This window comes from Pogona vitticeps, chromosome 2, assembly GCF_051106095.1.
Source record: "Pogona vitticeps strain Pit_001003342236 chromosome 2, PviZW2.1, whole genome shotgun sequence".
NCBI lineage: Eukaryota > Metazoa > Chordata > Lepidosauria > Squamata > Agamidae > Pogona > Pogona vitticeps.
In genome coordinates, this window is record NC_135784.1 from 164,095,932 (window position 1) to 164,120,706 (window position 24,775).

Consider the following 24,775-nt stretch of genomic DNA (forward strand, 5'->3'; position numbering starts at 1 on the left):
AATGTATTTTTCCGTCTCGTGGAAAGGCCGATTTTCTATTTTAAGTCCGTTTCCTTTAGCCCTTCCAAACCATATTGGGTCTCAAATCAAGTGGGCCATGGAGGTGGGGGGGCGAGAGGGGGGATTTCTTCTGGCACCCCCTTTTTTCCTCCATCGAGTGGGTGGGCGGATTTGTTTCTGTAGCTCGCTATCGTGCCCCCCCCCCGGCGCTTTTCGCACCCACTCGCCTGCCCCGTGCTGGAGAGCCTCGGATCGAGGAGAAATTTTCGTCAACACCCCTGTTCGGATCAGGGGAGGGGGGGCAGCGGGGCTTGTTTTTCACGCGACGCCCGCCAGTCGCTTTTGCGCGGACGCGGGGTTGTTGCTCGTAGACCGAGCCGAGCCAGAAGCGCCTTTATCCCGCTCCGCCGCCGCCCTCCGAGCCAGAAACTTTAAATGTCACGTTTAGATAACGCTTGGCTATCTGCCGCGTGTCTGTGTCCCCCCCCCCCCACGCGTGAAAAGCACCACAACGTTTGAATATATTAGGGACGATCGAGGAGGTCGATCGTTGCCTTGCGTCTTCCTAGGCTTGATCGAGGCCCCCCTCCCCCGTTCCCGGTCCTCCCATCTTCACGTTCAGGACATTCCCGGCAAGGCGAGCCATAGTACGATCAGGGCGTTTGAGGTTGACAGTCCCGGGTTTACTGTGTCAAGGGAACTGGGCGGCCTCTGGCAGGCTTTTGCCTGGAGTGCTTGGACGCCACCTTGTATAAATCGCTCTTGCTGGGGCGTTTTCCCCCTCCCCAACCCCTCAAGGATGAGATGCGCCTTCTTTGAGGCATGAAGGCAGCCCTCCCTTTTTTTTTTGCCTTGGGTTTGGCTGTCATTATGGCAAGCGTTTTCCTCCCCAGGGGTGCAAGAGAGGGCTGGAGTGGGATCGCTGGCGCTTTCCCTTTCATGTCGCTCCCCTCCCCCCTCCTGCTTTTATTTGTCCCTCTGTTTATTCAGCTGATGTTTGGTAACCAGCCTTTCTCTCGTCGCTATTGGCCAGCATCTCCCCCCTCCCTCCCCTCATATTCTCGACGGAAAGGGTCCCTTAAAACCCTAAGCATCGAGGGATGAAGGAAAGCCACAAGCCAACCTCTTGTCCTTTACCGGGCATCTCTGTGGGCTGTGTTGTTGATGTTGGGTGATCCGATCTTTTGTGCCAATAACGGGGAGTTCTGTGGAGCTTACTCCCAAGTAAATCCATGTGGGATCATGGTGAGCTTCGGCTGGGGTAAAATTCTCGAGACCATCAGATTGCAAATGGAGGAAAGTTATTGCAATGCTCCCCGGAACTGGATAAGCTCTACAGTACCTGCCAAAACATAAAATAAAATGGAAGTAGGGCTCTATTGAGTATTTTTACTTCTGGGCAGGATCTCCAGTAAACAGCTGCTGCTGGAGATTCCCCCCCCCTCCTTCTCCCCTCCCTGTGAGTCTTGCAAATGGACAGTCACACATGCACACAGGCTTTTCTGAAAGAGGGTTTGGAATGCCATTGCCAAAATTGGCATCCTTCCCTCCCTCTCCTCCCCCCCCTCAAAAAAAATTCTTGGACCCATAGCAGAGAATGCTTGGCTCCTGAATCTTTGTTGTTTGATTTTTATCGTATCAGTCACTTGTGTGTAAGGAGGACTCTATATTAATTGCTATATTGAGTAATAATAAGACTCTCTTTTATGCTACTGGTCTCTTCTTATTTATTTATTTAATTCATTTATTTATTCCAGTCCTATGACGCAGAAAGGGGTTTGCAAGAATTACCATTTTAATAGCGTTGAAGAGGTTGCTGTGTATGTGTTTTATAACGTGTTTTGGGGTCAAGGAGCTCTCAAAGCAGGGCCACCCGTTAAGGTTCTAAGAAGTGTGCTAATATGAAATGAGGGGTGTTTGTGTAGTCAGTCAATCAGCTTCTTTTATGGCCTCTTCTTGATGACCTGATAACTGAAAATTCAGCTTGAGTGAAGTGACTCTGGCCATCACCTGTTCTGAGAAGTGAACATGGTTAGTTTTGATGACTTGGATTGCAATAATCCTGACATATACAGTATACTGGGGAGGAAAATTCATTGAACTGATAAAAATTCTGATTAAATGTGTGCAGGATTAGGCTGGAAAATACAGGTTAAAGTAGCTGGTATTAAGGATATAAATTGGAATCAATGTACTGTACCTAATATTGGTTTGTTTTTGGCTTTCTTTGAAGTTTTTCAATGGGAGGAATCAGAAGTCACTAAAAGTCTTTCTTGGCTTTTCTTTTCTTGCCACCCTAGTTTCTTTCTCTTTCATGTTCTCTCCCCCCATCCACACCCCCATCCCCACCCACCCCAATCTAGGATGTTTGCCTGTATTTCGTTGAAGGGATTCAGCACCTCTTGCCCTATTTCTACAGTGATCCCCTTTCTGGGCAATTTGGCTCATTCCCTTTTCAGGAAAACGGAGGGGTTGACCCTTTCAACCAATACCGAAGGACTTGGATATAGAATCTCCTTGCAGGCAAAGAAGATGCTAAACGATTTGAGGCCTACCAGAGTCTATATACAGGCATGATTTAAAACCATCTCTAGCTGTGGTTGGTTTCTGCTGCCTTTCAGATTTGGATAAAGGCTGTTTTGAGAACCTGTTTGATATGCGTGAAATGGCGGCACAAGGCCTGGTGGTGGGTGGCAGTAGTGGGGTGGGAGAAGGAAGTTTACTGGCCTGATCAGCAAACAGGCAAGGATTTTGAGTGGTTCACTGTCCTCTCCTGTCTTCTGAACACGGCCCAGTGGAGATTGGGCTCCTTTTGGCCGCTACTGGAGGAATGAATAACTGCTCTTTAAACCACCAACCCACCCACCCCCGCCTCACACGGTTGTCTTGAAGATTCACATTGTCATAAAAACACGAGGCGAGTAAAATAGGGAATCCCCAGATGGGAAGGGACTTGGTAGGGATGTGAATGATGTTCTACTGACCGGTGTGAATGGCCTCTCTGTGGAGGCAATGGGGGATAATCTAGCAGCTATCCCAGAACTGAGGGACACGTTAACTGAAGTGGGAAGAATGCTAAAAATAACAGAAATGCTGATAGTCTTCACCTATTTAAATGCCATGTCTAACAGGATAAAGGAGACCCGGTTCATCTCTTAGGCTCAACAGCTGCCTTTCATTGGGAGAATTTGTACAGAGCCGAATGTGTGAGCATGTTCTGTTTTTGAACACTGCTGGACTACCAGTTACTATGTCAGCCTGTGCCCAGCAAGCCTAGGGCAAATTCGTCAGCATAGAAAATGAGGGGGGAGAGTGGCAGGTCCACAGGGGAGGGCTATACTCCCCCCCCCCCCGTACTGTTTAATGGCCTGGCAAAGACCAGTTCAGGAAGCTACCATTGTCTGGTCCGGATTTTATTTTATATGGTGGGGTTCAGGAACAAACAGTTCCATAAGTACCTTTACAAAAAAAATAATCTTTAAATAGATTTCTAGCATATATGTCAACTTTCATGAGCTTGCAGTAACAAATAAGATCTGATGTACGTGAAAAGTACAAGGAAAAATGTAGGTAAGTGTGCAACATAAGCCAGTGTGTTTCATATGGTGGTCAGAGGACCACCCCCACCCCCAAATAGGACCTTAGCCCTTTTTCAGACAAGCCTTAATGCTGCAGCTCACCCAGGATGTCTCCTGCATGACTGCTCTGCCACCACAGGCATATGCAGTAGGAGAGAGCAGGAGAGCGTGAAAGGGCCAGGCTGCAGGCAGGTTACCTCTTTCTCTGGTGGGGGGGGGGGGAAGAATAGACTTAAAGGGAACTTAGAACAGAGGGTAGTAAATTAGTATTTTTTAAGAACAATGGCTTTAATAATTTTCAAAACAGGTTATAAAGAGAAAAAGGGGTGTGAGGGGGAAGGTGTTAGAGGAAGGGGAGAAACTGACAATTGTCAGGGAGAAAGTACGACTTAAAAAGTGTTGAAAAGAAGAGGAGGGGAAATATGATAGGAAATGGATGGAGAGACTTTGAGAGGCAGATGTAGGATTAGGAGGCAGGAATAGTACATGAAAAGAATGTTTTGTGCTTGGAGCCTCTGGATTAGCAAATTCTGCCTGAAGTGAGAAGGCTAATTTGTGAGAATTCCAGAGTCAATGTGTGTGTGTTTTAACTTTAAGAAATGTGAACTGTGGAACTCCTTGCTGTAAGGAAACACTGTGCCAAATAATTTAGCTACGTATTTCTAAAAAAAAGGGATTAATATGAGAAAATCAGTAACTGCCAGGTGGTTATGGCGAACCCCTCTGCCGTCTGCTGCCATTTTGTGACTAGTGCTGGTGGGGAAGGAAAAAACTATAAATTTGGGCACCAATGCTTTTCACGCCCTGAAACCATTATAGTATTTATATTTCTAGTTCTGACTAATCACTCAGAGGAATCAGTCCAGGACAACGTCTCTTTTATATTTTTGCGTTAATTATATTCTTAGCTATGTTTCCCAGTGTGTGTGTGGTCGCCAGCCAAGTGCTGGACTGGACTGGAAACAAATGAGAAGTCAGCCTCGTTCTGATGATCCGTTGTTACACTCTGGCATTTTATTTTAATGCTCAAGTAAAAGGAGTGGCAGAGTATGTGCAGAGGGCCGGCGTGGCATGGCCGGAGTCCTCGATTGAAATCTCTGCTCAGCCACAGAAACTCATGGGGGGTAGTAGCAGTGGCAAGCCACTTTTTGAACATCTCACGTGCCTTTCAAATCCTGTTAGGGTCACTGTAAGTCAGAAGCGACTTGATGGCACATGAACAACAACAGTAGTACATGCTGGAGTTCTGCAGTAGAATGAGCTACGTGGGGAAATCGCCACCTTTCACAGCTTGCTTACATTGGAGCATGGTAGATGGGAGACAAGTAGATGACGTCATGCAAGAGCATTGATTTAGTTGTTTACTTCCTCTGCTGAACCTGTGCTGCATGGTCGAATGCACAGGTCTTACATTTTCTCCCCGGTTCTCAACACCGGCCAAGATGGAGAAGAATCTTCGGAGCCTCCAAACACTCCCCCCCCCCCCCCCCGTGGCTAATAATCAGTCTTGTTGGAATAAAACACAGTGTATTAGCTTTTGCATCTTGCTTTCAGTGGCAGGATGAATTCTCTTTTGTGAATTGGAGAGTTTCTTTCAGTAAATGTGCTTTAGTATGTGGGCATAGCACAACATTCTTTTTAAAAAGCTGCAAGGATGGAAGTCTGCCACTGGGACCTTTTCAGTGTGTTACTGAATGTTAATCTTTGAGTGTGTATAGCTTAGTATGCTATCTTGTTTGCTGTTATATGCCGTCAAATCAAAACCGACTTATAGTGGCCCTCATAGGGCTTTCAAGGAAAATTAGGCATTTAAGAAGTGGTTTTTACCAGTTCCACACTCTCGGTGAGCTTCCATGGCTGAACAGGGATTTGAACCCATTTCTCCCGAATCCTAATCCATCACTCCATCCACTACACCACACTGTGTATCATTCTCCCTTGTTTAGGGGGGAAAAGCAATTTCAATCTAATGTTGCAGCCAAAGTTCTCTCTAAGGTGTGTGGCGACATGAGTGTGCATGACTCCGTCGTCCTCCATGCAGGGCGACTCCACCTCTGCCCACCCACAGCAATGGTTTCTAACCCCTTGGTTCCAGTTGCGATGGAACCCCACGCGGGGTGGTGGTGGAGCTGTATGCATGAGGGGCAGAACCCTGCCCAGGAACACTGAACGTTAGAGGGAATGTTGGCTATAGCGTGGCTTTTTCATATGCAGTTTTTACAGGGATCACCATACTAGAGTCCTTAACTCTGTTATGAGAGATTTCCCACGTAGGTCTTTAGATTGGTATCTAAAATATTTTTTGGCTGATACCAATAAGTCTAATACAGAAGTAGTGGGCATGGTCCTTGTTTCTGTACAAAGAATATGTAAGACCATCCTTGCCAGTATTTTATAATATTGTTTTTCAGTTATGTCCATGCTATTTTAAATTGTTTTTAATGTATTTTATCAGGTCTGTGACTCATCATAGGCATCCTTCAGTCTCAAGAGACCATGGTAACATGCTCTGAATTGAGGAATGCCCTCTCCAGGGCATGAAGCCTATATAATAAAGTTTATTATTATTTTAATCTCGTGATTTTGCAAACTGGAATATACCGTATACTTAGGGATGTATGCACAGGATATTTTGAAATTATATGAGGAACTAAGCAGCTTGATAACCTGCAGATCTTTCGAGCTGAAATTTCCACAAGTTCTTCCCATTGGTCATGCTGGGTGAGGTTAATGGGAATTGTAGTAGAGAAAAAACACAACCCTGTAGGAGAACAGATTGTGGCTTTTTCCCCCTCTTGAGACTGAAGGATGGAGGTTTCCAGTCAGACAGTTTGTTACATTAACCACTGAAGGTGGAGAGATGGAGAATGGAAGGAAACCTATGACCATAGTACTTTAGTCCTCTTCCCCTACCTACAGTACTTAAGTATTTTTGGAAGGGGAGGTCAAGCCATTTTGCAGAGTAAGGCTCCAGTGAGTGCCCCAGTATGCAGACTGAGAATCCTCATAGCACGAGGCAGCAAGAGATGGCTCTGGGTAGGCCAAAGCAGGGGAGGTAGACTGAAAAGACAGAGTGAATTTGGGGAGAACAAGATCCAAATGTTTGAGAGACATTGGTTTAATTTGTGTAGGAATGTTTGGAATGAAATTCCTTTCTGTTTAAGTCATGCCTTACACCAGGGGTCTATAACTTGTGGAATTCCAGATGTTCCTAGAGTGTTAGGCTTAGCCAGCACAACTAATGATCAAACATTATGAGAGTGCAGTCTGGCCACATCTGGAGGGTCAGAGGTTGTCTCCCCATTTTATACATTTTTTTAAAAAAATGCATATTGTGAAACTTGGAAATTCTATATCTGTGTTCCATAGAGATCATATCCTGGAATATATGTTGTGGAGCTTTGCTTGAATTCAGTGAGTTCTGCCGTTGCAGAAACTGAAGTCCTAGTTCTCAGTGTACTTATATGTTTTCCCGATCTTGTTTCTTAAAGAGTAGCTTGCCATGCAACAAACAAAACAGCTCATGCATTTTGCTAGTATGGACTTAAAGGGCAGGAGAAAAATGTTTTCTTGATAAATTTCTGCATTAAGCTGCTTTTAAAATCCAGGCTGGTAATCCTAGGACGTAACTACACTGGTGAATTAAATCCACAGCTGATTCGGCTTTTTAAGAAACGGATATGTCTCATGGTTTTATGTTGGTGCGTGAGTCCTCGTGGAAGCTGGCTTTCTCCAACCATCAGGAACTCTCTGCAGATGAGGGGGAGGGCGCAGTTCCATGTTCTGGAGAGGGGGAGATTCCAGGACATGACGTCAACCTAGGTAGGAGAGCAGAGCAGATTCCCTGCAAGACTCAAAGCCACCTGTGCTCTGTGCTCCAGGGCTCCCTTTACTGGTGTGCCAGAGGAGGTGGGGGGGGGAGTAAGAATCGTGAGTTTTAGCACAGCTGCAGGGGCGATAGCAGCAGCCGCCTGTCTGCAGTCTCTGCACATGTTTTGATATTTAGTTTTTTAAATATAGGTTTTTAACTGGCATAGCGCTAGATTGATGCAGGGTATCTTGCAGACCAAAACCTCTTGTACTTGGCATCCATTTCAGGAAACTCCGCAGACCCCCAAAGACACTATTGACTCAGACACAGGCGTTCACACATGCCAAAACAAGGAGGAAAAAAATGTGGCCAGAATTGATTTAAAACAAACAACCTCCTTGTCGTTGTTTAACAAAACTTATTTTCTGCCCCCGAAATGTGTCCTTAGCGGTATATTATGTACTTGGGTATGTTTAAATTGATTTCAAGCATGGTAAATCCAGTGCTAAAGCAGGTGTACAGTTGGACCCCCGTATCTGTTGGGATCAGTTCCACAATCTACTGTGCATGCCTGAAACCATGGATACAAGAGAACTCTGTATACAACATGCAAGGTGGTGGGGCAGAGGCTGCAAGGGGGCACCCTGGCGTGGTGTCTATAGGCCTGTGTCAAACCATGGATAAGTGAAACCGGAGATGTCCAATCCTTCAGATATATGGGTCCTACTGTATTATGATGTGTATTTAAGACCATAGTTACAGATTCGTATTCTGAATGTTTCCTCATTAGATGACAGGAGCACAATCTCAGCACAGTAGATAGGTAGATTTCTTTGACAATCCTCCATAGGTCTTGAAAATACAGAACAAATATTCTATATAGAAAATACAGAATTCTCAGAACTGTCATAGACATTAAAGATACTATTGCTGCATTTTCTTCCAGACATTGTGTTCCTATAGTTTCTTCACTACTAATGCCTAGCTTATGTAAACAAAATTTGGGGCCAGTAGCTGCGTAAGGAAGGCTCCTCCCCACTCTTAGAAGGATTTGGAAGCTTTAGCAACAGGATGGAGAGCTGCAGTCTTCGGAGCTGGGAGAAAATGGGATAAATATTGGAGGAGAATCTTCAAAAAGAAAGGGTACGCATTCATTCCTCTTAACTTTTTATAGTTTGTTGCAATAAAGTGACAACATGCTGTAGACTATACACCCGACCTCACAATCAGATGCATTTTGTGTTTTGAAGACTCAAAAGATACATGAGGGGGGGTGTGGAAAAATATATTTGATGTCATGGGCCGTATCCAACAGGTATTCTTGATGCCTTCATGAAAAAAGTCAGACATGTACTCCAGTCTTGCTCTAAGAATGTGAACATGGTGAGACCAGCAATTTGCTAAGAAGGACAGTTTACACATTCCTCGCAACATATTTGCAACCCAGAGGAAAGATGCTTGCACCCTTCCATCTGAAGTGTGTGCTCTATTGAAAACTAGGTGTTCTTTAGAAAAGGCTATGGGAAAATATATTCATGTTTTAGAAGCCACTGTTAAATAAATGCTTTAGGAACCTTGCCTATTCAGATTTTGAGGAAATACTCAGAATTTTAGGTATCAGTGTATAGTTGTTTGGAATCTAGACAGAAACGAACCTAAGATTTATCAAGCTGCAGACTTGCTATTGGTGGGTGGGAAAAAGGGTATGCCTATGTATAAAGTGTAAGACTGAATTAAAACAGAATGTCTCCAATACACTTCTGCTCAATTAAAGTGTTTAGTTCATGAATCTATTTCTTAATGTGGAAATTAAGCACATGTCCTCTCCGAGGTGTTTGTCTCTTTCTGTGAGCCGCCCCTAATGGAGCAAGATTTCTGGATGATGCATAGGGACTGGAAAGATGTCTTGGGTCCAGCATGGGACCTTGTGGCTAAGAAGACATGGGTGGAGACTGTAAGATGAATTATTCAGCATTATTATAATGAAATGTCATCATGCTCTGTGTCATGGTTTTACTAAGGGTTACTCTCTTTTCAAACAGGCCATGAAGATTTAACTCAGTGTGCTTATAGCATCTTTCGATCTTTTTGGTAGTGGTGGGGTGCAGTCTGGTATACACTAACAATGATGAGAAAGTACTTCCTCCCCAGAGGGCATTATGTAATAAAAGCAGGTCTGCTGGACTAGCAGTACAGGTTAGCAATGTTTGTATTAAGGCATGAATGGGGCTAGAAATTTAAATGTGAATTCTAGCCTCACTGAAATTGTGTGTCAGTCAATAAATTCTGCTTCCAGAACTTTCACTCCCAGTTTTTTGATGCAAGAAGACATGAGAAAGGCACATATATCCTATCTAGCCTGTGGTTGCCAACACAGATTCCCTCCAGATGTTTTCGACCTGAACACCCAGCTAGCCCCAACCTGCATGGCTAATGGTCAAACATGATGGGAACTGTAGTAAAAAATATATATATATGGGCGATCCAGGGTGGAGATCGTTGATATGTAGTAAGTGGCTGAATCAGGTGTCTAAGACTTCAGGCAAATCTTTCTGAAGATGCTTGGGGTTGAATCTCTGACCTTCTGTATGCAAGACGTGTGCCTCAGTGCTGAACAGCCATTGTTGGAACAAAATTAGATTTTCGTTATTGTGAGAGTAGATTCTGTGAAATCAGCTATTAAGTGACAACATAGCTGGTTCCTCCGGAAGGTAGATTGGAGGCAGCATTTCTTATTCGATGGCTGGAGAAAGATAGCCTAGCATGAGAAAGCAAGGGCTAAATTGTCTGTTATTGCTGTTTCCAACAGTTGTTCACCAGATGTTTCTTTCCAGGAAGCAGAATAGCAACATGTGCAGGATTCTGGGAATTCTAGACCATGGCTTACATGATCATGGGAAAGACAGTCATGCCATTGTTTCTTCTGTTCTAGGAAACTCCCCTTTGTGTGGCTTGTCACACACTGGCTGCAGCTAGAGTTGGCCCATTGGATCAGTGTCATTTTTGGAGGAGTTGGCTCTCCACATCCCCACTAATTCAATGGACCTGCTTTGGTTGCAACGTACGTACTCCTGTAGCCCACGGTGTAAGAAAAAAAATATATTATTAGATTGATCTTCAAAACTCTGATTTTTAAGAATAGACCTTCCCTTCTTCCTCCATGAACTTCCTAGTCTTTTGCCTAGGTTAGCTGCCATTTTCAAACATCTGCACATAGTTGTTGGTATGTGCTGTCAGATCTGACTAATGGTAACACGATGAATTAATGACCTCCAGAAGGTCCTGTCATTGACATCCTTGCTATGGTGTTGCAAATGAAAGGCCATGGCTTCCTTTATTAAATCAGTCCGTCTCATGCTAGGTTTTCCTGGGTGCCTGTTGTGTTCTACTTTTCTAATCATTCCTGTCTTTTCCAATATATCTTGTCTTTTTGTGATATGTCCAAAGTACAAGGGACTCAGTTTAGTAATTTTAGCTTCTAATGAGAATTCAGGTTTGATGTGTTATGGAACTTCTTTAGTTGTCTTCTGTGGTCTTTATTATCCTTAAACAAATTGACATTTTAATAGCAGCCACCACACTGCATGATCTTTCAATTTTTGCACTTCCATATAGCATGATTGAGAGGACCTTTTCCAAAACCCTGATTTCCTTATTCTTGTGGTAAAAATGTCATATGTTTGATTTTTAGTTCCCCCGCTTATCCTGTCGCTTAATTTGAGGGCTTGTAATAGAGTGTATGTATGAGAAAGAGAGACTGAAAATGTTCAACAGAAATAGCCAAATATCCATTCCCTGCGACTAAAAGCATGCTTAACATTTTTTAAAAAAAGAAAAATCCAGTGTTGCTTCTGGAATATGCCTAGGCTCTGACTTTGGCAGACCTCCAAGTTCTCTTCCTAGGAAACGACTAATTGGTGATAGGCTGAGAAGAGTGGAGGAAAGTACTGACTGACTGCCAGGTTTGGGAGAAGGATGCATATGGTCCAAGTATAATAATTTGCACCTTTTAAAAGATCACTGGGGTCCACCTGACAGCCTTTGTTGTTAACCTGCTGTTAGAAAGCCGATCACACCAATCATCTCCTGTCACCGAGAAGAACGACGATGCCATGTATAGAGCGTTGACACTGGAACTGGGATAAGGTCACCCAGTGTAGCAGCAGTACAATGACAACAGTCCTTTGAAAGGCTGCTTGTTTGAAAGTGCAGCTGTCTGTTACTTAAGTACAGCTGGGTGCTTGTGAGATTCTGTAGAATGTCCCCTTGATGGATGGGTTGAACGTCCAAACCAGAGTTCTCTGGACAGGGTTTGAGACATGGAAAACATAACATTTAGAAAAATAATCCGTGATAAAAACAGTACATAAGATAAACCAGAAATTTTAAAGGAGCAAACAAAGCTGTCACAGCATATAAAACTAGGAATACAATCGTAGCAAAACTGGCAGCAGATGAAACCTGAATGAAACGTTACTGAGATCTCAACGCAATACAGACGAAGCATCACAATTCTGGGGTGATGAAATCACAGAATGCAGGTTATGATGTGCCTGCTTTCTGCAAAACCCATACTAAAGACTTTGGCCTTTCTTGCGAATGCAGAATGGACCTAATCTGCCATCTTTAGTGGTTTAAATACAGGGCGTCATGCACAGGCAATGAAAGATGAACAGAAGCAAAACAGTAAATATATGCCTGAGTACTGTCCGTCCTGGTTTCTTTATTTGGCCACTGGTGTATGCCATTGAGGAACTTTGCAGTACCTGAGGAAAAGGAAGGAAGATGTTCTTTGTGTACACAACCCTTCTAGTTCCTATCTTTGTGGCATGCCTGAATGTAGTGTAATCAGTCAGTCTGTCCCTACTTGGAAAACACGTTTATCAACTTTGAAAGATGTCAGAATCCTAAATCAGACCCCAAAAATGTTTTAAGATCCTGGTTTATTCTAGAGTTGCTGTTACTTCTTTTTGGGATGCTTATTTTGAAACCAAGATTTGAGGTGGCTTATAGCTAGAATGTGCTATAATTTAAAATAATCAATATATAACACAACATGATATTCTGCCTCCCCTCAAAAAAATCAGTGTGAATAAGGCCAGTATTTACAAATCGGTCAATCGTGATCCACAAAATGGCTAAGCCGAGACCTAATTTGTGGACCTCAAGATTCCTTTGCATGTAATGCCGTCTACAGTAGTTGCAACACAGTTTGCTTTACCCTTCCAGCTGGGTAGCGCACCCAAGCCTTATAAGAGAAGGTGAGGAACTTATAGCCCATAGCAATTATTAAGAGATTAGGATGATGGAAGTTGCAGTCCAGCAACATATGAAGGGTGAAATAATACTCCACCCCACTCTACAGAATCAAAGGTCGGGAGTTTCCACTTCTGCCCTGCCGTTGTATAAATCTGGCTGCCCATAAAATGGCTTTCCAGTTAGAAGTGAGAGAAGCATGCTATTTTATGTGTTTATCTGCCATCATAAGATACCAGACCAATCCAGTCTCTTCTCACTTAGCTGTTCTCTTGAAAGGTAATCCATCATGCATCCCAGAGGATATCCCATGAAATGCAGTCCTCAGTGCTACGTTTTCAGAGAGCCAAGGAAGGCACGCAACACATCTTTAAGACTGTATTTCTTTGGACCTAGTGAGGATGAGGAAATAGGTATCCACCAGTTCATTCAAATTTAATAGGGGGGAACTAAGCTTTGAAATGGCTGTGTTGCCAGGGATCTTATTTAATTTGTGGCCTTATTGCTGATGTTGTGGATCATATTTGTTTGTTTCTTGTTGGAATTCAGAATAAGGATCTGTTCCGTGTGCTGATGCCCATTACCAATAGCACCCTTCTTAATTTTCATCAGTGTCTCTGGGCACATGCAAGTTACTTCTGATATATTTTTGCTGTTCTACGCATGTTTTATTTGTTTGCTGATTTGGAACCTTTTATTCTGCCTTCCCACATTCTCCTTCAGAGACTGTGTGACCATGTGGGGTATACAGTGGTGCCTCGCTTGACGAGGATAATCCATTCCACCAAAATCGCTGTAGAACGAAATCCTCGTCAAGTGAAATGAAAAAGCCCATTGAAATGCATTGAAAAACGGTTCAATGCGTTCCAATGGGCGAAATACCTCCGCGTCCAGCGAAGATCCTCTAGAGGGCGGCCATTTTCCGGTGCCTGTCTTGCGAAAAAGCCTTCCTAAACACAGTGGGGAGCCATTTTAAACAGCGGGCAGCCATTTTGAAACCCAACGATCAACTGTTTTCTGATCGTCGTAAAGCGAAAAATTGGTTCCCGAAGCAGGGAACCAATCATTGTAAAGCGAATTTTCCCTATCTAAACATCATTTTGCGATCACAAAAGCGATTGCAAAAACACATAGTTAAGCAATTTCCTCGTCTAATGAGGTAATCGTCAAGCGGGGCACCACTGCATTTCAGGTACTTTCTTAATGCAACAAAGAAGGAGGCTAGTAAGCTTTATATGGTGCAGCACTATCCGTTAGCTATTCAGGCTGAGGCTTATGGTAATGGAAGCGCAAAATATATGGGACTACTATGATGCCCACCTCCGGAGGAGTCTATAAAGTAGAGGTGCGAGACATGGGGCCCCCCAGATGTTAGACTGAGCTTCCACCAAATCAGCATGTTGGCCATACTGGCTGCAGCTGATGGATCTCGGCGTCGGGAGGACCAATAGCTTGCTTTCCATTTCTTGATTTCTTGTACAAGGGAATTATAAAGACAGAGAGACAAGTTTATGACAGCAAAAGCAGACCCAATTCATGCAATCTCAAAGGCAGATAAGCCCAAGGAGGGATTTGGTACATTGTTAAGGCTGCATTTCAGAGATGAATACTGTAGTGGTGTAGGTGTATTTGTTGCAATAATAATGAAAAAAAGCATATTGTGGCACTTTATAGCAAGTTTGTTGTGGCAAGCCGCCCACCTGCATCTTATTGGTGATAGGAATGTAGGAGACTATCTCTGTTTCTTCTTAGCCTCTCTGTGTAGCTTCTTTGAGGAACTATGAGTTGAGAACATAAGGAGCAATTAAATACTGGATCATACTAATGCTTTTGCATTGGGTGTTGGGAACACTCAGAACAAGTTTTACTTGCTAAGCAATAAGGATAGAATCACGCCTGTATAGTTTCGTTCATAATTTTTTCAAGTACAAACTCGAGAGACTTGGGCTGAAACAATTAATTTTTGTAAATGCCATATTTTGTTAAAGGTTTGCCATTTTTTAAAAATCCAGAACATCTAATGTGTAAACACAAGAATGATGTACATAGAGAGAGAGAAACTCTTGAATGATTTGTTTGTTCGCTTATTGGGCTAAAGATACACGGTTCTGAAAAAAAAATATTTTCCCTCACGTCCACTGTGGTGGGGATTGTGGTCCAACACAATGGCTGAAATCCAGTAGCAAGTCACAACTAGAGTAGACCCATAAAATCTGTGGGGATTTGTTGAGTCAATTCTTCTGTAAGTTCCATTGATTCAGTGGACCTATTCTAGCTGTGACTTGCTGCTGGATTCTCACCATCTAGATAGGTAACAGGTTATGGAAAGGCTACCCCTCATAGTACTGAGTGTGCGAATGTATGCATATCTTGTTAAAGAAGCAATTGGTTCAGGATGCTGATGCTGGATTTGAAAGAATGTATGTATAGACCGTGAATGGTCATGGCTGAAGCTCAGTGGTAATGGGTTATCATTGCATCTTTGTACAGTATACTAGAGTCAATACATTTCTTCTCCAATTACATTGGTTTTGGTTTTATTGTGCAAAGATGACTTGAGCAAGTTTATTGAAGGCCTACAAGCTGATTTTAAGACCAAACCAGAGTAGAAAGGCTGGCTTTGTGTTAAAGTACAATGCTTTTCTATCAGAAATATCCAAACTTGCTTAGAACAAAATGCCATTCAGTTGGAAAATAATAAAAACATGAAAAGAAAAATCACCATTACAGTGGTGCCTCGCTTAACAATTACCTTGTTAAATGATGACTCTGCTTGATGATGAAGTTTTTGCAATCGCTTTTGCGATCGCAAAACGATGTTTTAATGGGCAAAATTCGCTTCCCGATTATCGGTTCCCTGCTTTGGGAACTGATTCTTCACATTACGACGATCAAAACAGCTGATCGTCAGGTTTCAAAATGGCCACCCGCTGTGGTAAAATGGCTCCCTGCTGTGCTTTAGGATGGATTTTTCGCTGCACAGGCATCAGAAAATGGCTGCCCTATGGAGGATCTTTGCTGGACGGTGAGGTATTTAGCCCATTGGAATGCATTGAGTGGTTTTCAATGCGTTTCAATCGGCTTTTTTATTTCGCTTGACGAGGATTTCGCTCTACAGTGATTTCGCTGGAATGGATTATCCTCGTCAAGCGAGGCACCACTGTAATTGTAGAGCTGTGTGGGTGGCAGTGTCAAAGCAATCTCTAGGCATTTCACATACGTCAGAGATCCTGTCAGGGCTCTGTAAGTGGGATGGGACTTTCTAGCACATAAAGACAGCAACGTGCCCTGTCAAAGAAGCAGCAGTCTGTCCATTAACTCCGGAGATTGTTCCCTGAGTGGCACACCATTAAGAGAAAAGGACCTGCTCCCCTGCCACCACTGACTTTCTGGGCAGGCCAATTATCCCCAAAATAGCCTGAAACATGCCTTTGTGCGGTGAAAGAAATTAGTAGAGAATGTAATTAGAATTTTATTTTAATCCCTAAACAAATTGCATTTTTTCTGAGAGTCAGCTGTTCTGGCACACCCCTGCCCTCAGTGTGATTGCATGCATGCATGCAGTAGAGTTTCCTGCCCTCGAGGAGATTCCTTGTTGCATTTCCCCATAAAGTTACTGTTCTGATTTTGCCTTGGTTCTGAGCTCAGAACAGCAGTCCAGGCAGGGACCACAAGGCAGCCAGTTTGTACTCACCTCTTCAGTTGTAGACTTCTCCAAACAGAAGGGAGTTGGATTGCCCAGAAGGAAGTTGTATGGGATGTTTCCAACCATGTGCCCCTTTCGTACAGGCTTGCTCTTGAATGCAGGGATGGAGCACATGCAGCTGTCCAGATGTTGGGCTGCAGTTCTCTTCAGCCTGGCCAACGTAGCCACTATTGAGGGATGGTGGGAGCTCCAGTCATCCGTTACCTGGAGGGCATCCTACCCCTGTCCCTCATCTACTGTGCTGCATTTCTATGGAGAGAGGGAGCAGCATCTCATAGCAGCAAGCAAAAGCATTCCTCCCCCCCCCCTCCAAAAGGTAGCATTTCTCCAGTGGTCTGGCGGATCCAGTTGTAGCACATTTCTCTAGCACGGCACAATGTTATTGGTCTAGTGCATATTTTGTAAGAAAATGGTTGCATAATTAGGTACAGTTCTAAATAATAGATCACACACGATGTGTAGAACCATTGCAGAGGATTCTGTAGTCACTGTAATCTCCTCCTTTCCCTTCAGCAGAAGATTATTTAAAAGTATGAAAAAACACTCAGCATCCTGCTCAATCTAAGCCCATAATTAGAGGCAAAGCTCTGTGCCTTTAGTAGTTTCACCATGGAGAGGGATTGGGTGCAGCATCCGGATGTTATTTTTAAAGACACCCCCCCCTCGCTCCCTTCAAAAAACCACCTCAAGTTGGTAGCCCTTAGGATTGTAAAGCTATGTCTGACAGCATGGTGGGCAAGCCAACCCCAGAAGTCATAGCAGGGATTTGGAAGGGTTTTTAGAGCAAGATGGTAATAATAGCCCAGTAGGTTCTGGAAGGCAAAAGGAAGTCAGGTGGTTTAGTTTTTTAATAGGTGCATCTACAGGCTCAGGGGCTGTGATGGTTGGCTGCAGCCTTCCCTAACCTGGTTGTACACTCATGCTGTCTGGGGACGATGGAGGTTGTAGTCCAGCTTATTTTTTTTGGGGGGGGAAACACCAGGTTGGGGAAGTTTGGGTGGGCGGGCTGTAAGTTATCCAGGCCTGATCTGGGAAGTACTTTTATGCGGGGAGCAAAGAACACCCAGCAAAGAACAGCTAGTGAACATGTGTGTTTGCAACCTGCAATAATAACTCTGATATCAGGTAGCTGTGGTGCAGTGTACCCAATGCACATCCGTAGTAAAACAGGCATTCCTGATCCGCCAGCAGTTTTCCCTAACAGGTTTTAGATACTTGAAGAGGAATATTCCTGCAAAATCATATTTTAATGTGCCCCATCCAGAGCTTGTGAATGCTGTTTCTTGGGATGACTGCAGCCCCCCCACAGTTGTGATGGCAGTGGACGCTGCTGGCTGGGGGATTCTGGGAATTCTCTTCCAAAAGGCGCAGGAGCTGCCTATTGGCTTTTTATTGGGCCATGGTGGCTTTGTGTGTGTGTGTTTTAAACAATTTTACGGTTTGCTCAACTCTTAGAAAATGTGTCTTACATTATTGCCTAGTAAAGATCTTTAGATCCTTAAAGGAAAGGTGGGATAGAAGTGTAATAAATAAGTTAATACGATAACATAAGTACATTGGGAATCAGTTTAAATGCTGATTGTCCAGGAACGTGTTCTTAGTAGCTATCCGTATGTTAATCCTTTTATCAGGAGCACAGACTGTCCCAGGTAAAATCTCTTGCTATATGTGCTGGGCCGTCATCCTTTCTATCTCTTTAGCATGCCTGTGGCCTGCCAGCGGAGGCCAAAGATTCCTTGCATGGGCAATTCAAGGGCTACATGGGACGCTTCAGCCGGGCAAGCGGCTTTCCTGGGGCCACTGCCCCACATGTACTCGAGATGCTGCCTGGCTTCTGGACAGTCTTTGTAAACCAGCAAAGAATATCCTGATCATAATGTGAGATGGCCTCATAATGTGAGATTGTTCTCAGCTGTATTCCAGCTTGCTCTATGACTGTCAGGATTCATGAAGGAACATTGAGATAGCCAGCCCCTATTAGAGGCACTCATGCTTGTATGATGCGGCTTCTGAGTGTGTATACCCTACATGCATCATGCCACTTTTGTAGGTTAGAACTCTAAATTTCTGAAAAAAACACTTTCCTACTCCTCGTGGTCACATTTGTGCAGCCTTCTAAAATCTGGAGGAAACAGAAGATTGAGGGATCTAGTTGTTTGACTGTCTGCAGAAGGAGCAAACGTTTGGAATTTCTGCCTGCCTTGCTATGGCTCCTTTCCCTCTACAATCCAGCTGTGTGTAGATTGCATTGGATGTACTGTATGTTCAGCTAATCCATGTGTGGGGAGATCCTGTGTTGGTATGCATGTAGTCTAGGTTCATTCCTCTGCAAGGGAGCTGTCTGCCCACGTCTGCTGTCTGTCACAATTTGGGGGCATAACCATTTCAAGAGAGAGGGTTGTTGGTCGGTTGATATTTGTTTGCCATGTGAACTGTGTTCATGGTTAATTCTACAACTGTTTGTTGGGACTTCAGATTTAAAAGTTTGTTTTATCTGAAAAGACTCTGGTTCTGCATACCTATTTTTAAATTAATTAGTAAGTGGTGAGTAAACCAGTGTTCTGTGGTTGAAGAATAATAGAAAAAAGAATTAACAAACTGCTGATTCAACAATAAATTATAATAAAATGAAATGACAATAGAATAAAATGCAGTGCAAGGAAACAATTCCAAACTAACATCCTTTTGAAAGGCCTGGAAAAAATAAAAAGGTCTTTGGAAAGAAAACATATTTGTTGCTTCCTTTAATACTCACAAATGTCAATTTCACTGTAGATCTTTAGATCTATATTGTGTGGGTCACCAGGTGTACTGCTGCTCTGTCAGGAAAATGGCCAAGTCTTTGGATCCAACAACTGTTGTTAATCCCTTTCAGAATCATGAGGAATTACTGTTTTTGTTTCACTTGCCCGTTCCCTCAAATTTCACTATTCATTTTGAGCTTCATGGCAGTTCTCATAGAAGCCAGTGTTTAGATGGGGGTGGAATATATTGGTGTGAACTATCCTTGTTGCAAACTCTGGTATAGCTCACTGGATTAGAGCAACTGAGCCAGGAGTTTGAATCCCCTTTTTTGTGCCTTCCTGGAAAGGGATAGCCAAGGCTTACCTAGAGTGCATAGGGCTAATGGGGTCACATGCCCTGCCAGTTGGGCAGCCTTAAACATGCTACGTGGTTCCAGAGCAATTCTGGGATCGTTATGCCTAAAAAAATCCTGGGAAAGTTGCCATAATTGGGAATCGACTTGACCTTGCATAATTATTAATTATCTTTGTAGTAATGAAAAAATATTTTAAAGTAACTTGATGTTGAATGAGCAAGTGAGACCCATTAAGCCTTACAAAAGACCAGCTTCTGCTGGAGATGAAAGCTGCTAAGACTGGTTTATTGGTATGATCAACAGCTACCAGCATTTGGGTGGTCTGCTTAGTGGTGTAATTATGGTGCATAAAAAACATCCGCATGTTAACATTTGCTGCAGTACTACTGTAGAAGAACTAGATTAGGAAAGAGCGGAAGTTAGATGAAGGCGACAAAGCTCTTGCAGTGAAGGAAAAGACCATTGATTATCCATTCAAACCAACAAAAGTCCAAAACGGTGGATCCTGGCCTTACGTATGCTTCTGTTCCATTGTGTTCAAGGTGGCCAGCGTTGCATGATGCATAAATAGCTTTTTGCTGCAAAAGCAACTCTTCTTCATGACAAACCTCCAGAAATAAATCCTTTGATAGATTCAAGAATGTGGAATTAGTAAGGCTGTATTCATAGTGTTCTCTTTCTCACTCACTGCCTCCCAGGGAAGTTACATGTGCATGCAAGCACATAGCATATCCATATATGTAAACCCACACTCTCTTGTCTTGCCTGATCGGGAAATGAGAGGAATTCAGAGTTTCTTCTGGAGAGCGAGCGAGAAATATACATAGCTGTGAAAAAGGCTGCTAGCAATGAATCAAATTTGGCTCTCTGTAGCTCTGGATCCAGCTTGGCAGGTCCATGAAGAAAACTTATCAGATGTATATATGATAAGGACTGGAGGTGAGGGTTCACAAATGGTGCCTTGGCTTAATAACCAGCCATTATCTTTTAGAAGAGGTAGCCATGTTAATCTATGCTAGCCTATCAGGCAAAAAACAAAATAAAAATAAGAAATAAGACAAAAACATTGTGGCATCTGCTATATTTTAATGTGAGCTTTCGTGGACAAGTTCACTTCCTCAGGCATAAGAGAAGTCAACTTATATCCACAAAAGCTCACATTAACACATAGAAATTAGTTTTTAAGTGCCACAGCGCAAATGGGCTCCCTTCGTACAGAATGTTGACCCTTCTCCCCACCCGCCAGAAACATAATAGATATATATAGGTTTCAGAATAACTACAGTGGGGAGGGAAGTCTTGAGCACGTGAGCCTTTAAGACAGGTAGTTGATTAGAGTTCTTTAGGAACAGGTATTTTATTCTGTGTTCCATGTTCTGCATAAAAACATCCACTGTCAGCATGTCATCATTATGCCTCAAAGTGACAGAAATTGCAAGAGATGCAAAGTTTTTCCCTCCCACCAAGACAAGAGTCTGCATCAAAGCTCCGGTTTTGCAGGGCAATCAGCTGAGGTACAAAACTGTGCCATTAAAACCAAGGCTGGCATGAGATGAAGACCCAGCATGAGCACCTCTTAGAAATCACAACCATGCTGATCTCTCCTTGGCAGCTTGTTTACTAAACTAATCCAGGTTCTGTGTCAGGATGTGACATCTAACAAATGACAATCGGTGGCTGCATTCCAGTGATCACATCTATGATCCTTCAAATCATGATGTCAAGAACTAGAGAGAAGTCCTGACCAGTCTCTGTAGCTCCTGTCCAGTTGTGCTGAGGGCTTAGTAAATTACATCCTGGTTTGTTCAGCTGTGGTTAGCTGTTACATTCAAATAGGCTACAAACTGTTAGCAAGTTAATAATAGGCAGAGCTAGAAGGGACCCTATGGCTCTTTTGAGTCCAGCCCTTGTCAAGGAGGCACAGTGGGGAATTGAACTCCCAACATCTGGCTTTGCAGTCAGATGCCTAAACCACTGAGTTATCTAGCAGTTGCTTAAAATGTTTTGAGTCTATGAGACTCACTCAGCCCATGGTTTGATGGTCTGAATATAAGAACAAATTATATTCACTTTGATACAATGACAGCAATGCATTAAGGCTTGGGCACAGGAAGTGCAAACAGAACAAGGAGCATCCAAACGCTGGACACATTCCTGGTTCTCCAATCTAGCTCAGTTTGTCACCTTGCAGAAGTAGTTGATGTGCAGATAACTGTTTCTACAAAAATTATCAGCCATCCAGTTGAATAAAGAGCAAGACTGGGGAGCTTTCAGCCATTCAGCTATAGCTGTCAGTTGCCCAGGCAACATAGCTAATACGGGAGAATGCTTGAAGCTACAATGCATCAGCCTCTGGAGGGCTACAAATTGCCTGCTCCTGCCCCAAGCCATGGGAGAATCCAGAATATGGTACCTAAAAGTAGCTAGGGAACAGTTTATTTACTACATTTGTAGCTTTTCCTGCAGAAGAGCTCTAAGAGAGTCAAGAATGATCCACTGGAACAGAAGGTGCCATAAGGATGATATGAGTAGTGCAGGACTGGGCAACCTTTGGTCCTCCAGATCAGTGGTCCCCAACCCTGGGCCTCCAGATGTTCTTGGACTTCAACTCCCAGAAATCCTGGCCAGCAGAGGTGGTGGTGAAGGCTTCTGGGAGTTATAGTCCAAGAACATCTGGAGGCCCATGGTTGGGGACCACTGCTCCAGATGATTTGCCTTTCAAATCTTGGAAGCCCAAATCCAACATGGCTAACAGTAAGGTTATGGGAGTCATAGTCCGAAATATCTGGTAGGCCAGAGATCCCCCTTCCTAGTATATGGTCTTATCTTGGTGCCTACCGTGCCAATTGTGAGCTGTTGCTTGCATTCTGACTCAGAAGACAGGGGAAGGAAAACACCACAGATGTACTATACGTACTTCTAGGGATAGAAGACTGTGGGCGAGAGTACTTTGGATTCTGAATGTTGACCCATTTGTCCAGAAGGATCGGCTGCCACTGCCCATACAGTACATGAGGGGATGCTTGATTACTTGTCCCTTGATTCAGCTCATAGCTGAATTTGTCTGAATCACTGGAAGGGCACAGATGTCATTTTGCAGAGGTAAATGTTTGGCTTTTGACAGCTGTGCCAGATTTGGAGACATCTGAGTCTGTCTGTGGAATTGAAAGATGAAAGAAATTATATGATATAATATTTATTTTATTAGCTTTTTACCTGGCCCTGCCACTTTCCTATACATTAAGAGGAAGAAATAGCACTATATTAGTTTTTAAAAACAATGCATTTGTAATTTTTAAAAGATACAAATAGTGCAATAAAATAATATATGGTACTCACGGTAATTAAATTGTACCAAAGAAATTCTGCATAGATATGGAATATCATTTAACATCCAAGGATAAGAGCTCATGTCCTTGACACTTGTTCCCTACATGCAAAATTCTCTAGAGAATGGGGTTCGGGGTTCAGTCAAGGGAAAAAGAGAGAAAATGTTTGTAAGTGTATGTCTATGTGGACAGCAGATTGTTTGGACTTATTCAGACATTTTATTTATTATTTTTACCCCAACTTTCTGTTTAAAAAGGGCCCAAGGGAGCTTATATCATTAAGAGATAGTATTAAAAGCCGAAAACAGCAAGTATACAAATATATATAAAAAATCAAATACCACTCTAAAAATGGTAAATGGAATCAACATTAAAAACAGATTCAAAGCAACAAGGCACTACACTGCATTTAACACACACACATGATAGTCACTAACTAAGGGAAAGAGATACAAGTTCATAACCTGACTAATTTATGACTAGAACAGTTGAATGAGCTATCAGAAGTCATAGATAGAGCATCCCCATCACTTCTCATTCCTTCAGACGCAATATTTTTCAGTAGTATTGATTCACACAATAAACTGCAATAAATCAGGTGGTGATGGGAGGTGCTGGTGGATGAGTCTTCCTTTTCAAAAACTCCACCCTTTGTAGTTACATGAATGTGTCCGATAAAGGAACAACTCTTCAAAAAGCTTCTGATGATCAGACAGCTGGAGTTTCTGCACCCTGCATAATCTGTTTTCCCCTACATTCATAGTCAGCTAGCAAACCTTTCTTTATCCATATCTTGCCTTCCCTTTACCAGCTTTTTCCCCCTTCCAAACTCCTGCCCATCTTTTCCATCCAAATTCTGTCTTTACTTATGTATGTCCTAAGAGTAATGTGTTCAAACTGAGCATAGCTATATGAAAGAAGTTAATTAGCATATGTTTACATTTGCATAAGTTAATTTGAGTATGAAGAGACAGTGTGGTGCAGTGGTTATAGGGTCTGACTGGAACTTGAACCACAGACAGACAGAGACAGACAGACAGACAGACAGACAGACAGACAGATAGATAGATAGATAGATAGATAGATAGATAGATAGATAGATAGATAGATAGATAGATAGATAGATAGATAGATAGATAGATAGATAGATAGATAAGGATTCGTTTGAAAGAGGCTTGCCAAAGACCTTCTGTCCTTTTCCATGTTATTTCCTGTATTCTCTGTTTGAAAACTGAGTTGCCATGAAGAACATCTGGATATTTTTGGAACTTCCCAAGTCTTTTCCTGTATCTGTCAGATCTTGGCTCTGTGTGTGTTTGTCTGAATTCTGGCAGTTGCTAAACTTTCCTGCTCGGTGGAGCTTGGGCGGCAGAAAGGCCTGCAGCCATGAGAGAGGCCTTTTCGTAGGTAGGAGCCATTTTGCAATGAACTCCTGAGCAGCCTCTGGCTCTGCCGTTGCTCTTGTGAGGCGTAATGGCCGTTGTGTCGGGAGAAGACTTCACTCTCCCAGCCTTGAGGGGGGGGAAAGGGAGGTTGCAGGGATAAAAGACGGGCCCTTGTTTTCTTGCCCACATAGTTTTCTGTCTCTCCGGTGAGCTTGTGGTGGAGGCCTGAACATGGGTCTGTTGGGGCCAAAAACAAAATTCATATAAATATGAGTTGGAGAAGAATCAGATGCTGAGGTTGCTCTGCGGCCTCTGTTTTAAATGGCTGTTCTGTCATAGAGCCGAGAGTGAGCAGCGGGGAGCTCCTGCCTGTCCATGTGGGCAAAACCATGGCTGGTTGAACCCAGTCTTCTGACTCAGTATAAACCCCTGGGCTCCTGTCTGAGCTTGCAAGGAACTAGCTGCGGATGACTAGTTTGTTGTTGTTTTGTGCCATCAGGCTCAAACCAACCTATAGCATCCCTAATAGGGCTTTCAAGGTAAGTGGTTGTAAGGAGTGGCTTTATCCGTTCCACTCTCTCAGTGGGTTTCCATGGCTGAGTGGGGATTT

The 24,775-nt window shown here is 43.2% G+C and overlaps 1 protein-coding gene across 2 annotated transcripts in view; it reads left to right on the forward strand.

Moving 5' to 3' along the window:
• The window catches only part of CTDSP2 (CTD small phosphatase 2), a 56,025-nt gene that overhangs the window by 901 nt on the left and 30,349 nt on the right, over positions 1-24,775 (forward strand). The gene's annotated exons all lie outside the window — the stretch shown is intronic.